This window comes from Hesperophylax consimilis, chromosome 2 (assembly GCF_061612785.1).
Source record: "Hesperophylax consimilis isolate HC1 chromosome 2, BYU_Hcon_1.0, whole genome shotgun sequence".
In the NCBI taxonomy this organism is placed as follows: Eukaryota; Metazoa; Arthropoda; class Insecta; order Trichoptera; family Limnephilidae; genus Hesperophylax; species Hesperophylax consimilis.
The window spans coordinates 1392477-1418044 of NC_142837.1; positions in this window are offsets into that span (position 1 = coordinate 1392477).

The following is a 25568-nucleotide window of genomic DNA, read 5'->3' on the forward strand; positions in this document are numbered from 1 at the left end:
CAAAATTATCAACGAGCGTCAATACGAATTCCGGCGGAAACGCTCATGCGGTGATCTTCTCGCGTATAAGACGCATGTTTGGGGGCGGTGCCTGTAACGTCACGGTGAGACCCAAACGGTAGCACTAGACATATCCAAGGCTTTTGACCGGGTCTGGCACCGAGGACTTGTCAGCAAATTGCCTTCTTACGGACTTCCCGCATCCCTGTGTACGTGGATTGCTGAAACAACAAGGTGCCGAAGGGATCAATGATGCTGGTTCCTCTTTATAAGAAAGAAAAAAAAGATAATTTTTGTCACAGATAATCTTAGCCATAATTCTGTGTTTTTTAAGTACCTACCTAGTTACTCATGTGCGTTCTTATGATAAAATACAGTTTTTAGTTTTTAGTTTATTTTATTTATATTTTAAAATTATATTTTATTTGTTAAATTACAAAGTAATTTAACAAATATATGTTAATTCAATTATTGAAGACAATATTAGCAATTTCTAAACGAAAATCTGAAACAGAAAAATCAGAAAAGGATACGGTCACATCTAGGACTCAAACCCAAGACCTCAAAGTGCCAAACCCTGGGGCTCAAAGTTTGGTAGGGTCACGGAGACGCATTTTTTGCTGGGAAAAATGTGTCACTAATCAAATACCGTGTAACGCCACTGTTGCATTCCATCAGCAACACTACCAATATTCCTACTCCTAGCGTCCACGAGTGGTCTCTTAAGCCCCGCAAGCCCTGGGCAATGTGGCCAATAGCAATACCATCAGCCATAGCAGATAGAAGAGGATGAATGGCGAATCTCCGGCACCATAAAACTGGAACCCCCCAGCTAAGGGATGGAAAACCCCTACTGAAAAACCCTGGCCCTCCTGGTAGGGGGTTGGGCGAGAGGCTAATAACCTCTCCCTGTAAAAGCAACGCTATTACAAATCCTAACACAGAGCCTCGGACAAGAACTGAACTTAGGAAAAGACCCGGCAAACGAAATAAGGACTTGAAAATAGCTACCTGGAACGCAAGGACGCTGTATAGAAGTGGAGTCCTGGGAGAGATCACTAGGGAGATGACTAAATATAAAATTGACATAATGGCGGTGCAAGAAACCAGATGGATAGGATCTGAGCCATTTGACACAAAAACGCATACAATACTGCATAGTGGAAATGAAAGACATCATAAATTCGGAGTGGCCTTCATTGTGGACCGGAAAATGGGAAAATGCATATTAGACTTTAAACCCATTAATGAAAGAATGTGCAGCTTACGCATAAAAACGAAATTACTCAATGTAACATTGATCAACGTACATGCTGAAACGGAAGATAAAGAGGACATAATGAAAGATACATACTATCAGAAACTCGAACAGGTCTACGACACATTACCATCGAACCACATTAAGATGGTAATTGGGGACTTTAACGCCAAGATAGGACAGGATCCTCTGCTCCAACACATTACAGGAATGAACAGTCTACATAAGCACGCTAATAATAATGGAACCCGAGTGATTGATTTCGCAGAATCAAGAAACTTAATCGTGGCCTCGACTCAATTCCCTAGAAAAGACATACACAAACGGACCTGGACGTCGCCAGATGGTAGACACCATAACCAAATTGATCATGTCCTGATAGAAAGAAGGGGAGCAACGAGCATCACAAACGTAAGGACGTATAGGGGTGCCAACTGTGATTCAGACCACTACATGGTGGTGGCCACCTATAGGAGCCGAATTGCAAACAACAGGACACGAAAATCACCAACTATTCCAAAAATCAATACGGAAGCTCTAAAAACACCAGAAGGCAAAGAGCAGTATCACAACGCCCTTGTAAATAGACAACCAGATCAGATCACTGAGCAGAACTCCCAAGAATCACTCGAAAAAGATTGGAATGATATAAAAGAAGCAATTGTAAGAGCAGTGGAATCAAGTGTCGGAAACATGCCCAGACAGCCCAGGAACCCGTGGTTTGATGAAGAGTGTGAAAGAAAGATAGCTGAAAAGAATATACTCAGAAAAAAGTACTTGGAAACGTCAACAAGAAACAAAAGACAAACGTACGAACAAGCGAGAAAAGAAACGAATAAGCTGATACGGGGAAAGAAAAGAAAATTCTTGAATGATATACTGCTAAAAATGGAACAGGACTTTGTCAATAATAATCCTAGAGAAGCATGTAGGGGAGTAAACTTCTTCAAGAAGGGTTTCAAACCGGATACAAAACTATGCAAAGACGCTGATGGATCAATTATATCAGATAAGGAATGAATAAAAACAGTGTGGAAAAACTACTTCTATAAACTTCTCAACCCTAATAGCGACCTGAGAAATCACCCTACCAATATCCCCACTGAATCAAGTAATGAAGAATCAGCGAATCCACCAACAATGCAAGAAATAAATGCTGCACTAAAGTAACTTAAAAACAACAAATCACCTGGGAAAGACAACCTTCCGGCAGAGTTGTTCAAATATGGAAATGAGCATCTGAGAAATCTGCTATCTCAATTTAATAATAATAATAATAATAATAAAAACGTTTATTTGACAATAATTTGTACATGTTTGCATATAGTTAGTATACATACATTTAGATGATTATATTGCCAAAAGGGCAACTGCTCAGCTGTACATTCCGGATTTCTCCGGGAATGTAGCTGGTTTTCAGCAGTGCCTTTAATATAATGTGTTATAAATCCTTTAATTTAAATAAAATATTTTATATAATAATAATAATAATAAAAACGTTTATTTGACAATAATTTGTACATGTTTGCATATAGTTAGTATACATACATTTAGATGATTATATTGCCAAAAGGGCAACTGCTCAGCTGTACATTCCGGATTTCTCCGGGAATGTAGCTGGTTTTCAGCAGTGCCTTTAATATAATGTGTTATAAATCTTTTAATTTAAATAAAACATTTTAATTAATAATAATAATAATTCAATTTTTCAATTAATAATAATTCAATTTTTCAATTAATAATAAATTTAATTTAATTTTTAATTAATAATTTAAATAAAACATCAAAATTCAAACTAATTCAATAAATCAAATATAAAAAAATTCAAATTTCTCTAAAATAAAATAAAATATAAATTCAGTATTAAATTAACATAAAATACACAGATAAAATAAAATAAAAAATAATCACAAGTAGGTGTCCCTTTCATTTTAAATTCGATCAATGATGATGTTGTGCGGTTGACTGTGCTGTCAGCAACCATTCGCTGCAGAGCTTCTTAAAGCACTGCAATGATGTTGATGTTCGAATAGGCAGTGGTATTTTATTCCAAAGTTTTGACGATGAGTAGCTAGAACTACCCTCAAAAACAGCAGTTTTATGTTTGGGGAGAACAAGTAAATGGTCTCTTTGGCGTGTACTATGTGCATGTGAGTCACGGGACCACTGCAGTCTGTCAAACAGATAGGAAGGAACCTTTGAATTCATCAAGTTGAACAGTTGACACATTTGATGTAACTTCCTTCTGTTCGACATATTCAGTATTCGATGCCGATAGAGGTAAGGCGAGATATGCTCGCGTCTCGGGACATTATAGCAATATCGGACACATGCATTTTGGACTCGTTGTACTTGTTTTTGTTTTTTTTCAATAAAAATGGACCGTAAACTGAGTCTCCATAGTCCAATATTGAGAGAACAAGACTATCAGTAATAATCTTGCGTAGTTTCACTGATATGTTATCTCTTATATTGTACAATAGACGAAGCCTCGAGTAGCACCACTGTGACCTGTTTTTAACATGTTCCTCATACCTCAATCTACCGTCCACCATTATTCCAAGGTTGCGCGCAGCATCAACAAAGGGAACGGTGGTTTCATATATTTTTACAACATGTCCTCCATTTCTTACGCATGATATTTTTTGCTTAGTTCCCATTAATAAAGCAACAGTTTTTTGAGGATTGAGAAGTAACGCGTGCTCCTTTGCCCAACTGCAAACTCTAAGTAGGTCACCATTTACCAAATCCACTGCCACATGAGTTTTACTTACGTCAAACGATAAATATAGTTGTGTGTCATCAGCATACATGTGCGAGCCACAGTGTTCAATATATTGCATCATGTCAGCGGTATATATAGCAAAAAGCAATGGCCCTAGTATCGATCCATGGGGTACCCCTCTTGTTATTATAATGTCAGATGAATATTTTAGAGTCCCATTACTATCCTTGCAAACTGTGCGCTGAGTTCTATCTTTGAAGTAATTTTGAAACCATTTTATTGCTTCATCGTCAAAACCAAAGTAACGCAACTTTGCAATAAGTAATGGAATGCTCAGTAAGTCAAATGCCTTAGAGAAGTCCAGCAGAACTAGTATCGAGGCTTTGCCTGCATCAGTGGAGGCAAGAATATCATCTGTAATACATTGCAGAGCTGTTGTAGTGCTGTGGCCTTTACGAAACCCCGATCGATGACGAGGTATAATCCCGCACGTTTCAGCGTAGACTACTGTTTGCTCAAACACAACTTTTTCGAGTACCTTGGATAATGCTGGTAATATGCTAATCGGTCTGAGATCACTAATACTTGAAAATGGTTTCTTTTTCGGAATTAGTGTGACTAAACCATTTTTCCACAGTGCTGGAACTCTACCTGTCCGTAATGATTGGTTAATAATGGTTGTTATAGTGCTGAGTGCATACGGAAGTATGAGTTTAATCATTGAGATACTTATTTTGTCGCAACCGATAGCGTTTGATTTGATACTATGAATGTGTTTTGACATTGTAGTTTCATCAACTATTTGAAGTGAAAATGATTTTGCTATAGAGTGATTTTGTGTATTATAATGGTTGACTAAAATTGGACTATGTTCTAGATTTTGACTGTGATTAATAAAATGATTATTTATGGCTTCTGGGTCATTTAAATCTGTTGGTATATCTCCGACTTTGTCTTTAACATGAAGGTAATTTTCTAAAGATTTCCAGAGTTTTTTTGAGTCATGTACATTATTATTGATGTTATATTCAAAAAATGCTTTTTTTCTCTTTTCATGGAAGAGGTTACTAGATTTCGTAATTGTTTATAATAAGTGTAGTGTGAGACTAATTTTGATTTTAAATATCTGATATACGCGCGATCTCGAATTTTCATCATATATTTAATGACATCTGTTATCCAAGGTTTGTGTTTGTCTTTAATAGTTATTGTCTGTTTTGGTGCATGCGTATCGTATATATTCAATACGTACGCATTGAAGTGTGTGACCATACTGTCAACATCATTCAAAGCGCTTATGTGTTGCCATGGCCCGTTAGCCAAATCGGCATTTAGCCTATTCATGTCTATGCCTTTAGTGTTTCTGTAAGTTATTGTTTTTGGTATATATTTTGGTTTTGAAAATTTCAAGTCGCATATAACTAAACCATGGTCGCTTATAGTTTTATAATGGTAAATTTGTGTACGTGTAACTATTTCAGGTTTATTAGTGAATACCACATCTATAAGTGTCGAGGAAGTACCTGTTACTCTTGTTGGTTCGTTTACAGTTGGCGACATATTAAATGCTTGCAATGCATCTATTAACTTTTTTGCATCCGGTTCCTGTTTGTTTAATAAGTTTATATTTAAATCGCCAAGTAAAAAAAGTGTTTCACACTGAAACATGTGTTCAGATAAGTTATCACTGATACAATCGATTGCGTCATTGACGAGGTTTTTACTTGTTCTGTATGCTGTGCCTAAACATATATCGATATTCGGAGCCTTAATTTTAAGCCACATTTGTTCCAAGTACTTGTTTTCGTGTGGTAGTATAACGCTTGATAATTCACGACGTACATAGAAACCAACACCTTCCCCACGTTTAGGACGAGGGGAAAGATATAAGTTATAACCCGGAATTGCTCTATCAGTTGTACCTCTGCTACCATCAATCCAAGTTTCGTTCAAGGCTAATGCATCGATTTCGTGTTCTCTAATATAGATACATAGATCATCAAAGCCTGTATCAAGCGATTGTGCATTTAGAAAACCAATAGTCAGTGTACGTTTTTTATTATTATTTGGATCCATTTATGTAATATGTAATCATCTTGAATGGTAAAGACAAGATATTGTAATATACAGTATTTGAACATAGAGAATAAGTAACAACATAGGTAATTTAAACAAACACAGCACAAGATTTAAATAATCTGGAGGTAATAAATAAAACATAAGGTTTTTAACGCATGAGAAATTAATGTAATGATCGTGTAGGAATTGTAAGATAAAGAGACATAAGAATAGAACAGAAAAAATAAAGTTGGAACTCAATACCACTGCCCGTCCGGTAAAATTAATAATATAATATGGTTGCCATAATGTCACACTACGCGCATAACAACAGCAATATAAATAAATCGAGATAAATGCATAGAATATAATACAATAGAAGGTGATCAACATGTCATCTAGAAACATTATACGACAATATGTTATTATATATAGATGGTAATAACATACTCGTAGTGGACTGAAATGTGCATTATTTAAACTTGGAAACGTTATATTAACTAACAATAAAAGAATATTAAGCAAATACAGCACAAGAATTAAATATTCTGGGAATAATAAATAATACATCGTTTTTTTGCGCGTAAGAAGAGAATATCGAGAGCATAATTTGTTAACAGGAAATACTGTTGCATATAGAAATATAAGGTTATAATAAAATAAAATAAATATATATAGTTAGAACTCATTACTAAAGCTTGACGGTTAAAGTTAATAATATTAAATAGTTGCCGTATTGTCAGAAAACACGCACAACAATTAAAATAGATCGAAATAAGTGCATAAGATGTAATACAATAGGGTATGTGAGATAGATACTCAACAATTTTGAAAGGTAAATACAATAGGTTTGAAGAATAATTTATACGTAACATGATATGAAGAATAATTTTAGCAGGTGTATAAAATATAAAACAAGTTTTTTTAATAGAGTAGTTTTGAAAGTATATCAGATAATAATTAAGTATAACTAGTAAAAATAATAGATAATATATAAAATAAGTAAAAAATAATTCAATATGGTATAGAGAATAGAAAATCAATAGTTTTAATAAATAACATGAGATAATAAGATAATATAGTAGATGTAGATAACAGATAAAATTTAATTTTAACAATAATTTAAAACTGATTGAATGTAAACTTAACTGGTGTAAAGAATGAAGGGGCCGTTCAAGTATTATGTAAGCACTATAGGGGGGCAGGGGGGTCTTTGCTTTGCTTATTTTTGATGACATGGGGGGTGGGGGGGTCGAGATAGTGATTACGTCAGCATTGCTCAGCAGTAGTTATTTTTTTTTACACATTGGCAACCCACACATTGTCTATGTCTGAAAACCGAATACATATTCGGGGATGCCCACACATAATTCATACGTTTAGGTACTCGCTTAAAAAACAGAATACATTAACAGAAAAATGCATATAGGTACCAATTTTTACGTAAGCATGGTAGAGGGGGGTAAGAGCTTTGCTTACTTTTGATGACAAGGGGGGAGAGGGGGTAAATAATTGTAATAAATCTGCTTACGTAATACTTGAACGGCCCCGAATAAAAAATAACTTTATTTGATAGGTAAGACCGTTAATAATTTTTTTTTTATATATATATAGAGACCGTAATAAAAAAAATAAAGCACTTATATAAAACAGATTAAAAATAAATTCAACTGGTATGTAAAACAAATGATTTTTTTTTTTGACAGGAGTGTAAGACATAATCATAATTACATATAAGTTAAAAGAATGTGAAATATCAATGCATGTGAATAATATATGTTTAAATACATATTCCCAAGTAGTTGCATAGACAGTTCTACATGAGTACCAGCAAAATGCAGAAGGCTTAAATTAAATGGTAAAAGGTGGTAAGGTAATTGTAAGGTAGAGCAGAGTATTAAAGGATACAGTTTGTCGCCTATTTTTGGAGCAGTATCTTCCTTTTTTGCAATTGTATCGGCCATTTGTTTGTTTTTCTCTAGTTGTCATATTGAGTCATAGAGTCAGAAGGGTGTTTTCTGATGTGATGAGTATAGCTCTCGATTCTGGGGTTTGACGAATGTATACACGTCCCGTTTTTATCCATACGTATGCGAGCTTTTTCTCTGTGGCCGTTTTCTTCGCTAGGTAGAATAATCGTTTATTGGTAGATGTTAGGTGTTATAGATAAATACAGGGGTTTGAGGTCCAGAGAGGCCAATGGAGCTGGTATTAAGTTTATCTTCCTTCAATACTGCATTCATGTTATACTTTTTTGTGCACTTTAAAAAATCGTTTCTTAAATGTACGTGTTTGAACCTTACGATTATTGGTCTAGTTTTTGTTGGAATGGTTCTGCCCGGAGCCCTGAAACTGGTTTTGATGTCATTTGTCGTGGTGGTTGTGTTAATCTCTTTGCTTATGTTGAATAATATATTTTGCAAATTTTCACCTCCAATCTCTGGTACACCTCTTATTTCGATATCAATTTTTTTTTGTTGTCGTTCTTGGTCATCCATTTTAGCCTCGAGCATCATTATTTTAGCCTCAAGTTCCGAATTTTTTTTTTGGACAACATCAATATTTTTAATTTTTTCCATTCTTTTTTTCAGATTTGCCTCAAAATCCTCCATTTTTGTATTAAAAAAGGTTATCGAGGTCTTAAATTCTTTAAACTCATCGAATAATGCTGCCACTTTAGTTTGTATGTTCTTAAATCCTTGAAGATCGGATTTAATTGAACGGAGTTCTTCCATAATGAGTGAGTACTGATTATCTCCTGGAGGTGAGCCTGGTTTACTACAGCTGTCTGCAATTGCAGAGTTCTCTTTGTTAGAAATAGAAGTAGATCTGGTCGTACTGCGTGTTTTCTCCATATTTTATGGTGAAAAATGTGAATTTAATCACCGAATATTGTAAATTATTCAATATTGATCACTTTGTTTTGATTTTTGATGAACTTTATTGAGTATTTATTAAAACTCTGGTGGGCAGTTTTTTGTTTTAATTTAAAAACACAATTGTGAAACTTGTGAGTGTAAAATTGAGAAGCTAAAATCACACAGCGATAGCCAGCACAAAACTACACTTTATTTCACAAATTGAAGTGATCCACTTAACTTTTTTTTTATACTTTTGATTAAATTAATGTAAAAGCATTTAAATATGCGTCTGACGTTTATGTTATTATTGTTGTATGATAACTAAAATATGGACACTGGAAAAAAATCCCAGAGGAATGGCAAATAAGCATAATATGCCCGATTCACAAGAAATGTGACAAATTAAAATGCGAAAATCATAGAGGCATATCACTTCTATGCACAGCATATAAAATCTATACCATGATACTGAAACGAAGAATTGATAAATATGCAGAAAACCTACTGGGAGAGTATCAGGCAGGCTTCCGCACCGGTAGATCCACAACAGACCAACTGTTCACCGTCAGACAGATCTTGGCAAAGTGCTGGGAATTTGACATAGACATACACCAACTATTCATTGATTTCAAGCAAGCATATGATAGCATAGATCGGGAGTGTCTATATGACATACTACAACAATTCTAGATTCCACCTAAATTGGTTAGGCTCATAAAAACCACAATGTCAGACTCAAGATGTCAGGTCAAAATAGACGGAGAACTGTCGGAAGAATTTATAGTATCACAGGGACTTAAACAGGGGGACAGTCTGGACGGACGGACACTCTCTTCAACATTGTGCTCAAACATGTAATACGAAAAACACTAATAGACACTTGCTCCAATATTTGTTTCAAGAGCAGTCAAGGTGTCGGATATGCGGTTGACATCAACATTGTCGGAAGATCAATTTCAGCCATTAAGAAGGTCTTTAGAAACAGCGGCGCGGGAGTAGGACTGCGAGTTAATGTTGACAAAACAAAAATGATGGTACAGAGCAGGAACCCCTCACACAGAAGGAGAAGTAGTGCACTATTTAAAGACAACTACTCATACGAAGTGGTCGATCAATTCACCTACCTGGGCTCCAGCCTGACAGAGAACAATGAGGATCCAGCAAAAATCAGAAAGAGAATCACAGCAGCCAACAAAACATACTTCTCTTTGCTGCCAGTGTTTAAGTCACGTAGTTTCCACAGAAAAGCCAAAATAACCATATATAAGACCATTGTAAGAACTGTATTGGCATATAGATGTGAGGCGCTGACACTGACGGTAAAGATGGCTGAAATGCTGGATACTTTTGAAAGAAAGGTGCTGAGAAGAATATGTGGACCCGTGAAAGAGGGCGAACAGTGGCGTATCCGGCACAATATAGAATTATACGATATATATAAGGCCCCTAGCATCTCTGCACACATGAGACTCCTCAGGCTAAGATGGGCTGGGCATGTACAGAGAATGCCGGATACACGCGTCCCAAAAATAATTCTGACTGGTCACCCAGGTGGAAAGAGAAAAGTGGGAAGACCCAGACTGAGGTGGGAAGATAAGGTAAGAGGGGATGCAGCACAGCTTCTCCAGGTGACAAACTGGAAGTCAGCCGCTGAGGACAGGAGGAGTTGGAGGCGACTGTTGCAGGAGGCCAAAGCTCGATATTGGCTGTAGCGCCATCGAAGAGAAGAAGAGAAGAGATTAGCAATTTCTAAACGAAAATCTGAAACAGAAAAATCAGAAAAGGATACGGTCACAACTAGGACTCGAACCCAGGACCTTTGCCTTACCGAGGTCCTGGGTTCGAGTCCTAGATGTGACCGCATCCTCTTCTGATTTTTCTGTTTCAGATTTTCGTTTAAAAATTGCTAATTTTGTCTTCAATAATTAAATATTACAATTTGAGGGATTACTTTTTTTTATTTATTTTTTTATTTTTTGTTTGTTTTTTATTTATTATAAATTTTTAAAGATACAAGTTTTATACAGTCCCACAAAGCTGTCACACATGATTGTTATTGTTATACTTACCTTTATAACGGCCAATAAATGTGTATAGTGTAGGTTGTGATAAAGTGAAAAGATGTAGTTGATAATTTAAGTTTATTGCAAACACGTTACACTATTACACGATTTGAATATCAGAAGGATTTAGTAGGAATCAAGAAATGTCGACCGCCAAAGTAGATTGGAGAAACAGGAATATTTGGTCGGTAATGAATTGGCAGCGAGCTCTGTTTTTGGGTTGCCATCCGTGAAACAGTGTTTCCGTATTAAAATATTATTTTAGGCTGGCTGACGGTTCTTGACCCCACATACCTTCCCCCCAGTGTTAACGATACATAAAAGAAAAAAATTAGGGGTTCTAAAAAAAATATATATCACAAAATTTGCATGACGTCGGTTACATAATATAAACAAATTCAATGTGTGACGTCATCGCAAAATAACATAAGCCTATGCGTTCAGAAAGATATATCTTAAATGGTGAAGTTACTTTGTGACTAATACATTTATATGTTTGTGAACGCATTGGCATGAACAAATTCCTACAAAACTAATAATACATTATTTGAAAGTTAAATCCTTTTTAAAATATGTTGAAATAATTACATGTTCGGAGCATGTACTGCCTCTACGAACTGTATGTTTTTATTGGAGCATTTACTGCGTTGACAAATTTTATATTTTGTGTTTATTTTCAAAACCAAAAGTTGCAAACAGAGTGCATTTAATACTTTAATGTTTGAAAACAATAAATGGTATTACAACCTTTAACACAAGTGGTTATTATTTAACTTATCTAAACCTTTTTATATGGTAATGCATCTACGAACAGTGTTGTCGGAGCATGTTATGAAATTAAGCATAAGTTAATTATAAAATAAAAAGTAGGAATCTATTTCCATTTGTATATATTTTTAATAATGCATCTACAAACAGTGTTCGGAGCATGAGTTGTCAATTATTGAGTTATTTTAAAGTTGAGTATGCTAAATATTATTTATTACATATTTAAATAACTACAAATTTGTCTTATAATATAGGAACATGATATCAATGTATAAAGTATGAACAGAAGTGTTTCTTCAATCTTTGAACAAAGTGAAACGACTATTAATGTCTCTATATTATAAAATTATTTATATCCGTGTTATGGAAAAAAAGAAAAAAATACATATTTAAATGTTTTTGTAAAAGTACATATAGCAATAGCATGGCTGTGAGTACATAACTCTAAATGTTTATCTTTGAGATTACAAGATAATTAATATTATAAGAAAACAACTGTCATATGTTCGTAGAATGTGTTTGTATAGATAATATTATCAAATGGCTATGTTTTCTTACGAACAAATGACAATGGTTCAATTCTGTAAAAAAATAATACATATAGGTCTCAACGACATGTTACATCAGATGCGTGATCAGTACATTTGATTTAACATGGTTAAAAGCATTTATATTTATAACAGAGTCATCACATATAGTGGTAAGTTATTTCTAAACAAGATTTATACAGAAGTTGTCGCATATAGCGAAATGGATAATTATCCTAGAAAATATATGTATATGAGTTTGCACTACACTATGGTAAGTGAAAAGTTAGCTAGGTAACTTTGTGCGATTACATGGAATTACTTCATGGTTTTAAAGGATGAAAGTATTCATCGTAATAAGGTTTTTTATAAAATGATAAAAAACGTAGTAATTTGCAAAGTAATTATAATATAAAGGTCAGGTTTTAATCAAGAACTTGAACGCTTAAATATTATGTATGTAACATTAATTTAGAGAATATAAATGTTGGTATATGGAATTCAATCTTTAAATCGATAGCAAGAGTAGATTCTTAATCATTGTTTCTATCATGAGTTACAGAAAATTTATATGTTAAAAAAGTTGTGTCTTTTATGCATTAGTATGTACCGTATCTTATTGGAAAATGGACTTGACGACCTGATCTTGTAGTTGTCTTTGATTCAGGTGGGTCTGGAACAGATGTATGATTATCGCGAGGGAGTCTTAGAGTTCTTCCATTAGTTAGTTCGGCTGGCGAACATTTCAATTCCTCACGAACAGTAGATCTCAGGCTGGTAATATAAGTGGGAGGATTTCCATCCAGTTTTGCTCACCACTTGCCATGAAAGATGCTTTTAAACTGGTTATTGCTTGTGGGTGATAAGCGGTAGTCGTGCTGAGAGATGATGTGACAGATTTAGAATTCTCCGGGTGCGCGCGATGGTTTGCTTTGCGGTTTGTTGGTCAAGCGCGGGTCAGTGTGTCGACGCCGGGCGCTGGTGACCGGACTCGATGATGATCAGGCACTGGGGAAGAACGTGGTTCTTCAAGTACACCAGTGCTGACGTAAAGGCCGAAGGTACAGTGGACCTTGCAGGCGATTGAGCGGGAGTTGTTTGGACCAGTGAGGGTGTTGCGTGTCCTCGTTGTGGTCGCGATGTATGGATGAAGCGCTGGTCAGATTGCTGGAACCAGGGCGTTCAGATCCGATGTAGGCTGGCCAGGGATGATTCCCGGGACCTGGGCGCTACAATGATGTCCCGATGGAGTCCATGAGCAGAGCCGGGAATATTGTCCTTCGCGCGATGAAGATGCGCGGGTTATTGCTTGTGTTTCTCTCTAATTGATGACGGCTGATTGATGACTGGTTTGATTTGTTCCATTTGAAGGAGAAGCTTTAGTATTTGTTTTTGTAGGTAAAATACATGATGTAGGTACATCTGCTTCCGAATGTGCTGTGCGTTGGTCTTCCATATTGTTCAACTTTTCTTGTGAAATTGTTACAGGTTCTTGAAACGATGAAGGTATGTTTGTTTCTTCCGATGAGGTCATTTCCAATAATATGATACGTAATACGTTATGCAAGACATACGAAATCAAAGAAAAAAAACTAGAAAATAATATGTTAAAGAATCTATTCCATCTACCGGATATATTAGCAAGTTATTAGCGGGTTCGCGTTTGTATTGTATTTTAGTGAAGACGCAAACCGCGTCACGTAAGCTATTGTGAAATACCAATATGCCAATATGGCGCTATTATTATATAGTGCAATAATAATTTAAATTTGTTATTACAAAATAGTATGATGTTAAATTACCTCAAAGTAAGGTTTGGCAATTATTGGACAATAACCTTAATATCACTACAATAATGTACATCTAAAACATGATTATGTAGGTATGCTGAACAATTCATTGTTTTGCGAAATGGCAATAAGAAATCGTGATATAGGTTACTTGATTGAGATATGTGGGTAGGTTGGCTTGTTCAACTGCAGGTTGTCCACGTGGATTGTTGCGTCATCTTCCTTGTCTGGGGAGTAGATGCTGCCGTTGTGGGTTGTAGTGGGTAGGTTGTAATTCATCGAAAGATTATGATGCCATGGTTAGCCACGTTGTTGACAGCCTGATTTCAGGATCGTTCTCACTGAAATTAATTTTAACACGCACTTAATTTTCATAAAAATAGTAAAACATTTCAAGCTAGGGATTGATTCACAAATAGGGTATTGATGGGAAATATACCACGTGTATATTTCCTTAAATTACCGGGACATTTACTCGAATTTATATTAAAAAATTGATTTGTAAGAGATATATTAATTGGATTTTACTTACTGATCTTTCCCGGGATTGCTGTTTCTCTTTTCTGATCCTTGGCAGTGACGGAATGTTGCAAAATGATTTTAAAATACTAAAGTCGGTATATTATTCTGAGTCGAAGGGTCACCAATTTGGCTAGTGTTATATTTACTCGGGGTCACCAATTTGGCTAGTGTTATAGTCGGGGTCACCAATTTGGCTAGTGGTGTTATAGTCGGGGTCACCAGTTTGGCGTTATTGTTATACTTACCTTTATAACGGCCAATAAATGTGTATAGTGTAGGTTGTGATAAAGTGAAAAGATGTAGTTGATAATTTAAGTTTATTGCAAACACGTTACACTATTACACGATTTGAATATCAGAAGGATTTAGTAGGAATCAAGAAATGTCGACCGCCAAGGTAGATCGGAGAAACAGGAATATTTGGTCGGTAATGAATTGGCAGCGAGCTCTGTTTTTGGGTTGCCATCCGTGAAACAGTGTTTCCGTATTAAAATATTATTTTAGGCTGGCTGACGGTTCTTGACCCCACAACGGCTTGTCTGTAGGTTCTACAAATAATATATATAAACATTTTTAATTTTTAATACATGTATGACACAAAATTATACAATAAACAATATCACAAAATAATATATATCAAAGTACCTACCTATATACAAATTATTTAGACAGATACGTTGAGATGTTCAGGAATACATCAATAATAAAGTTCAGAGATACATAAAGTTATTCCAAAAATTAAATATATTAATTCCACTCAAGCAAAACAATAGGAAAAATTTTATCAAAAGCATATTTATTGGTGTTCATATTGTAAACCGAGTCGAATAATAGAGATACTTACATCAATGATTCGTAGTAAAGATACATTTACAGATGGTCGCTATGGTAGAACAATGGTCGCTATGGGAACGACGCAGGGGAATACAAATTTTAAGAGGTGGGCCGCATAGGAAAGCATCAAAATTCACAATTTATATTATTTTTATGAGTTTTTGTATAAGTACTTTAATTTGAAAAAGATTCAATTTGATTTGTGACATTGGTCAGTGGATATTATTTTCGCTATTGAAAATTAATGGCTTACCATAATACCTGGATCTATAAACAAACCTTAACTGGCACATTTTAACGCATTATATACCACGGACGAATGTTTTTTCTGCTAAAATTGCGGCATTAATTTAACAGCTTACCGTCGTTTTGTAGATCAATTATATTTGCTTGAGTGGCGAGAATTTCAAACTGTCGTTACAATTTATATGAATATTTTTGACAGTGTGAAATGTGGTCACAGGCCGCATTGCAACTGTCAGCGGGCCGCCGTTTGAGCTTCTGTGATGCCCTCGTGAATGAACACGTGCAAATATAAATTCGTCAACAATTCAGGCCACCGCGTGGGGAGGCTCGCCCATTTGACTGACCTTTCTTTTGATTGTTCATTTGTTCAATCCCTTTCCACATGTTTTCGAACATAAGATATAATATGAGGTACATAAGATATAATCTGATAGTATTATTACCCTAGCGTCTGGACGATGTAGATCAAATTCAAATTGTGTGCTTTGGGTAAATTCCGCATAGGGGGTCTGCAGGCAAAAAAATACCACTCTGCCTCTCAATTATAAGCAACCGTTCATTTCAGTTTGCAGGCGACCGAATCCAAAAAAATAAGACATTAAAATTAAGACCCGATTTCATACTGAAATAGAATCGCCACATGTAATAAGATATTTCTTCAAAAATATCGTTTCTGCTCATATAATTTTTGGATAATATCGAAGAAAATATGTTTTAGAAAGTTCATAATCCATTGGATTAATTTACAGTACAATGAAAATTATCCACAATTACGTGATTATGTTTGATGTTTATAAAAAATCACGCGTTCCTTCAATATGGCCGATACGCACGGCGGCAATAGATGGCCGACAGAGCGCACCTCTGGCGGTATAAGAACAAACCAAATGAGTGGCGCAAATATTTGAATATGCAACAATACACATAGTTATGCAAAATTACTTGACCAACAAGCGTTTAATAAGACGATTTCTTCTGAAAGCTTATCACTTTGCAATGGCATTTTTCATTATTATTTATAATTATTTTTGCTTATTAATTATATCTGATTTTATATTGACATGTTTTCTAATTTCTAAAATTTCAAAATTATTATATTGTTATTCCTAATTCTTATAAACCCATCCTTCTCTTACCCCCCCTCCTCCTTCAACTTCTTCTTCCCAATTGTAATCTATATTTAATTTTTGACTTCGTTGTATACTTAGTCCTGACGTGGTGAACTTCTTTAATAAAACATGTATTGGTTGTATATAATAAAGTGATGTTAACAAAGTTTTTTTTTTAATAAAATAAAGTTTAATCGGATAACATTATTGTATCTATTTCCGTTGTATATCAATGCATACGTACACAATAAAATGTAAACATTTTATTAATTTATTAATTGGACGATTTTTGCATAACGCTGTTTTTGTGAGATATCACCTCAGGGGCACTATATTGTAATAATCTACCTTTATATATAGACGGCCGTCATAGTCCAGTGGTAACGCATTGGACTGCCATTCCAAAGGTCGCGGGTTCGAACCCGGCGTGCGCAAATAAATTTTATTTGATTAATTTGTGTTATTTCACAATTAATTAATTAAAATAATATATAGTATATTTGCGGCACGTTCCAGAGTGGAAGATACTACCAGTATCGCCCTGGTGTAAGACCACCATTCAGAATTGAAACGTTGCTCCAAATGGCTTTAGCCGTGTTTAGTGACTAGATCTGAATAGCCAGGTACTTCCCCACCTTCCTCTTTCCCTTCCCCACTTACCTTCAGCCTCACAACATCCCCCAATTGGGGATGCCATAGTCTCACTGGCTCCAGACGGGAGCAGTTGGGACTCTTGTGAGGTATTCACTATAAAAAAAATATAAAAAAAGATTATTACTCTCCTGATGAAGGTGTATATATAATCTAACTTTATTAGATACAGTAACAGTTTTAAGTAAAGAATTACCACCAGTTGGAGTAAAATTAACACTTTTAAATTATACCGACTGCTAATCTGATTGCACAATTACCCTCCTTTTATTCATAAACTCTGGTACAATTAATCAATATGCTATAATCTATTATTTTAGTAAAATTTGTTATAACTATCTTTAATTGTTGTGACAAACTATATGATATTGATTCAACTTATAGACATTGACGGTTGTAACACATATTTAGGCACTGCAAGTCTGCTATGAGCAAATTATATTAGGTGCGATAACAGTTAATATCAGTTGTAGACATGTAGTCAATAATAGTGTTTTATTTGAAATAATCCATCACAAATACGTAAAATTTCATTCTTATTATGCCTAAATTGAGCATGTTATTATTCAGTGACTTCTTCCTGTTCCGTGTTTTAACAATATTTACTTACTCTCTCTCTCTGTGAATTACCTAATAACTATCTATAAAATGTAACTGTTGTAAGTATCAATTAAACTGGGCGAAGCCCAACGAAGTTCCACCCGCAGGGCCTAGCAGCAAAAACCCGCGGAGCGGGTTTTTAACTGCTAGTATCGAATTACTACGCCAGAAGGATTGACGCTAAAACAATCGTAATTGAAATATAATTTTATTCATAACTGAACACATTTTTAGACGGAAGTAAACATACTTTAAATTAAAATTATTAAGGACGGGTTGTTGACTCTCTACTCATTTACGACTCCAAAGACTAAGATGGGCCGGACATGTGCACCGAATGCCAAGCACACATGTACCAAAGAAGGTTCTAACAGGACACCCGGGAGGCAAACGAAAGGCGGCAGACCTAGGCTGAGATGGGAGGACGATGTCAGGAAAGATGCCAGAGGACTACTCCATGTTGCAGATTGGAAGACGACGGCCGAGGACAGAGGGCGGTGGAGGCTCATGTTAAAGGAGGCCAAGGCTCGAAATGGGCTGTAGCGCCATTGAAGAAGAAGAAGAAGAAGAAGGACGGGTTGTTTCAGAGAATTTGAACCATTCTTCAAATTACAAAGTTTATTTTCAAGTTCTGTGAAAGTTAAGGTTCTGTTATTATTTCAATTCTGTCAAGCAAATGGCCTATAATGATATAACAACAGAACTCGAATAGGACTTTCACGGAACCCGAAAATGAACGTCGAAATTTGATGAATTGTTCAAATTGTCTGCAACAACCCATTCTTAGTGACTTGAACAATTAGTGAATATTATTATTATAAAGGATATAATATACAGCCTTATATCGTTACTAATCACTATTATATTCTACTTTCATTATAACTTTTCATAAAAAGATGTACTACTGAAAAGGTACTGCCTCTAAGACCTGCGCATGGGCGCTTAAAAATAAAAATAATAAAATAAATACAAATACTTACATAAAATGCAAGTTATCGATCTTAGCACTTTTCTGAACTTGCTTACATTTCAATATTTGTTTTAGTGTTTACTACCTATCTTCAATGATGGTCCTTTAAAAACTGATTATTATTAGACCATAAATACAAACAACGTCAAGCATTTCTTACATATTAAATCAATCATTAATTAGCTAAAAAAGGAATAATCACAACGATTCGCGACAATTTTGAGAACAAAAAATCGACCCTATAAAAACAAAGTTCTTTTACTAAAGTTATGATACATCTATTTTTTATTATTAGATGTATTTAAATATGGATGAATGTACTATGGATTGAATCGTCCTCTCCAAGGGCAGAAGTCAACCGCGCTGACAACCGAGCCAAATCCCTATTTGGTAGAACCAACATTTATTTTGTATATTAACTGCTGTAATGTCATTCAATTTCTGAGAAATGCAAATTTGTCCGCATGTGTACATGTGATTGTCGCCAATGCATCGGCGACAATCACATGTACATTAACTGCTGTAATGTCATTCAACTTTTGAGAACTGCAAATATGTCCGCATGTGTACATGTGATTGTCGCCAATGCATCGACATTGGCGACAATCACATGTACAAATATGTCCGCGTGTGTACATGTGATTGTCGCCAATGCATCGACAACGAGTCTATCGTCCGAGTTTCAGCTTTATTGGATGTTGGGAAGTGGGTTAATTTCCACAAGATTCCACATCATTGATATTTTCATTTAAGAAAACTTTTTTCATGTAATTCAAAAATGGTTCCATGATAACACCTCAAAATGACAATCCAACTTACCTTTAAAGGGTAATATAAAGTCATTAAAAGTGATGAAACAAAATTAATTTAAAGTTACATATTGTGTAACCTATTTAACCTAGTTTTTGTTTTATCACTTTTCATAACTTTAAAACACTTTTTATAGGTGTGATGAGTTATCCGGTGACCTTCAAAAAGGTGTATTTAAAAAGTATGGTATTTTGGTCACTAAATACTAATATAAAAACACCTTCACCGTTTGAGAACTAAAAACTTCAAATTGTCAAAAGGAAAAAACAGTCATATAAACTGCCGTACATCCTTTCGTTGGTACTCTCAGCGGACTGCCCAGACCACAATATATCCTCATGTATCCAACCATATTACATATTACACACCAAACGTACCTATAACCCGTGCGGTATGGCCTAAGCTTGACGACAATCGGCACGCGTCCATACCATATCTCTATTGTTTCTATTATATACAGGTTAAACCATGTAGGTATAAAAAACTTTAAAATATACATGAACGGGAACAAGGAAGATAGGTCATAACCCGTTTTTTTAGGTTGTGCGTAGTATCGCCAACGTCGTTCACCGTGCCAATTGCATCGACGCCCCTACACACCAAACGTATAACCCGTGCAGTATTTCTAATATATGTTGGTAAAACCGTGTAGGTACCTATAAGAAAGCTTAAAACATGCAAGAACGGAAACAATGCCATGTCACGCTTTCAGATCGTATCGCCTTTGTTTCCATTGTCTAATTCACATTTTAATTTATTTATTTTCAGAAATTTTTAAAAACTTTCATAAGAAAATTCAACAGAACTAAAACAAACTTAAAAATACCTGATTCTGTCGAAGGAGTAACTTTGTTGGGTTTGTATAGTGAATCATCATCGTCGGACATCGGCGAACCCTTTCTAACATTACTTCAGTTTTGGTTTCTAAAATAAAGCATAATATATTATATATTTATCTAATAATAATATCTCAATGTAGTAAGTAAGTCAAGTGCACAAATGTGAAACCTAACCTAATATAATGACAAAATAACAGACTAATTACGCATTTGCAACGGAATATTAATTAGCAGCATTTCTGATATTACCAATAACAATTTACTATAAGCTAAGGTAGCTCTGTAATATTTCAGATTATTATCAGTGAATATTACCTGAATCTGAGGAAGTTTCATAGTTAATTTCTTCGCCCAGTATGTTCTGCATATTGCTGATGATCAATCCTTGTCCTTTGGAAATTGGCGAAAAGGGTGAAGACGAGATCATGTCGTCAGTACTGTTTATTGATGTACGTAAATCACTGGTTCTTGACAACAAACACATTAAGAAACATATGTAGGTACCTGCAGTTTTCTGTTTTTGCATATTTTATTTAACGACAGAGGAATTTGCTTAATCTGAATATGAACAAATTAATGGGTGATATTTTTGAAAACATTCACGTTTTCGCTCATATGTTAGTAAATGTGTATTCTTTCTACTCGGTCTAATATTATCCGTCTAAAACTACGTTTTAACTTAATTATTTTAAGAAACAACTGTTTAAATTGAGGTAAATGAAAACAAAACATGCTTTTAAATGCATATAGTCCAGTCAGTGGGGAGTTTTACCTTGCAAAAGGTTAGGTAGTAGCGATTTTGATATATGTTGTTAAGATTGGGACTCTAAGGAAAAAAAAAAGTTTTCGACCTTGGGAGGGTCGAGCTCGACCCGCCATCTTGGATTGAAGGTGCCAAAATTTGTTTATTTCAAAATAATTGTGAAGTGGTCGTTTTTACAACCAAATTGATTAAATCAAACTTAAAGACAACTAAATTACCTACATTTTTTGTTAAAAGTTTTTTTTTGTAAGTCTAATAGGTAACGAGTTACAGTGGCGGAAATGTGAATATTTTTCTAAAAAATGATGATATTCCCAACTTTGTAATTTTTTCGGGTTATTCATTACATAATTATAATAATTTTGTTAACTCATTTCCACACCACCATGAGGTAGAGAACATGGCGCATTTTTTTATTGTTGTATCCCCAGTAGGTCTACTCCACAGATATACCAGCGATGGTAGATTTCGAAATTATGTTACATTACTATGAATTATGTTACTATAAATTATGTTACTTAATAACAGTCTTCGTCATCAATGTCATCATCTAACTCATTGCCTGTGATACTGAGATTCTGGGCTTCCATTGACAAAATCTCTTCTTCTTCGTCCTCGACATCGATGTGAACCTCTGGCGAATTTCGGCATGTTTGACCATTACAGCACCCACATACAATAGAACACTTCAATCCAGCTTTCCTGCAGCTACATGCAACGCCGCATCCTTTTTTACAATTGCATGAAATAAATTTTAATAAAGTCTCGGGTGCTGGTTTCCTTGTCATTCTTACTGGAACAAGCCCGTTGGTGTCAGGTTTCCAGCCCCAGTTTTCTGGATTTTTTTGGATTCCATACCATTTTTGGACTTGATGGTACGTTCTAAATGCATGGTACTGTGCAGCGTCGTTCGTTGGTGGCAAAGAGGCAAGATTGAATTTGCTTTTTGTTGTCGACTTTGCAAAACGTTTGTAGCGGACTTCTTCCAAGGTTTCCTCATCCATGTCACCCCCGTACAAAGCAACAAGAAAGCGTTTTCCTGCAACTGCTATGTCTTCTGGTGTTGCATCATGTTGTTTGAAGATTCCTATCATGGCATTGAGTCTTGTGTCGTTTTGCACAAGCGAACAACATTTTGTTTTTCCTTGGTTAAAGAAGGACGATGTTGTATCATAGCCGCTAAAGGCATGGAGAAACAGAATATTCTCATCCGCCTCTTTGTATTTCAAACTATTCGCGGAATACAGTCTTTCAAAAGTTTTGCCTCTCCCGGGTTTGCGAAGATATATACTACTTTTGGGTGGTGCTAATGCTGTCAGCAGAACTAGGAGATCAACGTCTTCGCCAATAATGAAAACAGCATCATACGATGAACACAAGGAAATTGCAGTATTGACAATCAACTCATCAGCATCTTCTTCAGCCTGCTTAACTGTAAAATCATCCTGTATAAATTGCTTTGTAGGCATCGAAATCAGACGGACTATGTTATTTTCATTGGCTAAAAATCGTTCTTGTGAAACTTGAACTGGCATTGTTTCATTGAAAAGAACATCTGCAGACATGTGTTTCTTCAATCGGCGAAGTCTTTCTGCGGTTATCGTATTTTTTCACCATCATCAAGCGGATATCCATCGAAAACAATGACTGCATGTGATCCATAGTGATTTCTTACATAGTGAACGTACTTCTCGCAAATTGACCCAAAATAATCATTCCGATTCCATACAACTTTATGTAAAAGATATCCTCCATCCACAACATTAATTTTGCTACCTTCAAGTTGCACGCCTTCTGGAAGTTGTTCGAAAACACCATAAAATGATGATTTCGTACCTTTGCGCATTCCTTCTTCAGTGAAAAGCGACAAAGGAAATGGGGCGAGTTCGAATTTAAGGAAATCCTTCAATTCTTCGTCGGATTTCTTCACAATACACATTCTCTGGAACAACATTAGCGGGTTGATGGAAATAGTTGTTTCACCGACCTTGATGCTGCTGTTGACTGCTACTAATGGAATAACTTTGTCCTTACGTTTAAATTTTATATATTCAAAAATTTCAGACGTGGTAACCATGTTCGACATCCTCTCGGTACCTATTTCTCTGGATAAATGACAATTAATCTTTTCATCCCCGACAATTCCAGTACTGATAGAAAGAAGTGAATTGATTTCGGGGAAGGGACAATGCTGAGAAAACCAATCCAACAGCCTTTTCAAGTCTTGATCGTCTCGAGTGATACGGGGAGTGACCGAGCATCCAGGCAACGTCCTGTAACCAGGACTCAATCAGTGTTGCCAAGTCAGCTGTAGACTAGGATCCCACTATAACAAATCAACGTCATCGAGCACACGGATGATGCTATATAAGTATATTGTAACGTAGAAATACGTTAAAATGATATTGTATAATATGTTCGTACAAAATTTATCAAGAAAACTGGAGTTTTACAATTTTTTGTCAAAATTTTCTTCTTTCAACCACTGTAACTCGTTACCTATTAGACTTTAAAAAAAAACTTTACACAAAAAATGTAGGTAATTTAGTTGTCTTTAAGTTTGCCCTTAACAAATTGGTTGTAAAATCAACCACTTCATAATTATTTTGAAAAAACCAAATTTTGGCACCTTCAATCCAAGATGGCGGATCGAGCTCGACCCCCCCAAGGTCGAAAACTTTTTTTTTTCTTTAGAGTCCCAATCTTAACAACATATGTGAAAATCGCTACTACCTAACCTTTTGCAAGGTGGAGCCCTTTTTTATCCCCCACTGACTGGACTAATATTTTAGTATCGGAATATGTCTTTAGTTAGATTTGACGTCATTTTTACTACAAGTTTTTAGGTTAGTTATTTTGAATTTTGTTAATACCTACATCTATTATTCAAAATAATTTTACTGCTTGGGTTATCAAAAAAGATAGAAAAACATCATGACCTATATTTTTTTAAATTTTTTTATGTGACACCTCACAAGAGTGTCCCTGCTTGTGCAGTGTACAGACAGGGGAACTATGTCACCACCCGGTTGGGCGGCGTTGTGAGGCGGAATAAGGTAGGGGCTGTAGGAGGGGATTTATTAATGCGGGCCTTGAAGAGGCTCGGATTATAGGAGGGAGGAAAAACAAATGCCGGTAGCTCGTTCCACATACGAGCCGACTTACACAAAAACGAGTCGTAAAAACGGCCCGTTCTCATGAAGCCAACGTCAACCGTGAACGGGTGTTCAGTTCGTGTCCGTCGAGTTTCGCGCACGTGCACCGGTGCATCAGGAATCAATGCTGCTAGCTCCTTGGAGCAGGCTCCATTGAAATACCTGTAGAACAGACACAGCATGCCTACATTGCGTCTATGCATTAGAGAAGGCAATCGGTCTGTTAACAACGGATTGTCAATCAGACGGATTGCTCTCCTTTGCACAGATTCAAGCAGGTTTATCAAGTATTTTGGGGCACCAGCCCAAAGGTGGCTCCCAAATTCAATAGTTGGGCGGACTTGAGACTTGTACAGGGTCAGCAGCTGGTCACTGTTGAAGAATCTCCTAGCCCTGTACAAGACGCCCAACTTTTTGGAGGCCTGATTTACTCGGGCTTCTATGGATCCCCGATACTTGAGCTGGTCTGATATAGTAACTCCAAGCATTTCAATGAAGTTTTTATTGGGGAGAGTGCTCCCATCAAATTGCGCCAGACAGTCATTGATCTTCCTCTTTGCCGAAATCAGACACGCTTGGGTTTTTGAGACTTTGAAACTGACCAAGTTGGCCTTACCCCAGGCACGAACCATCTCGAGGTGGTGGTCAATTTTTTGCTTCAAAACTTCCCGAGCTGTTCGGACATCATAGGTGGAAGGGGGCCTGTCAAAAATATAACCCTCGTGAACGGTGCTGTCATCAGCGTAGCAGTGAATTGGTGCACATTCAACGAGATCGTTGATGTGCAATAAAAACAGCGTCGGAGACAGCACAGATCCTTGTGGCACCCCCGCATTGATTTGGTGCGGTGAGGAAGAAGAGCCGTCAACCACGGTTTGAATTTTTCTTCCCCTCAGAAAGTCTGCAATCCAACTATGCAGGGTTGGGTGGATCCCATACGATGGTAACTTCCCGATAAGCGCCCGGTGCCAGACTCTGTCAAAGGCTTTGGAGATATCCAACCAAACGGTTTGAGTTTC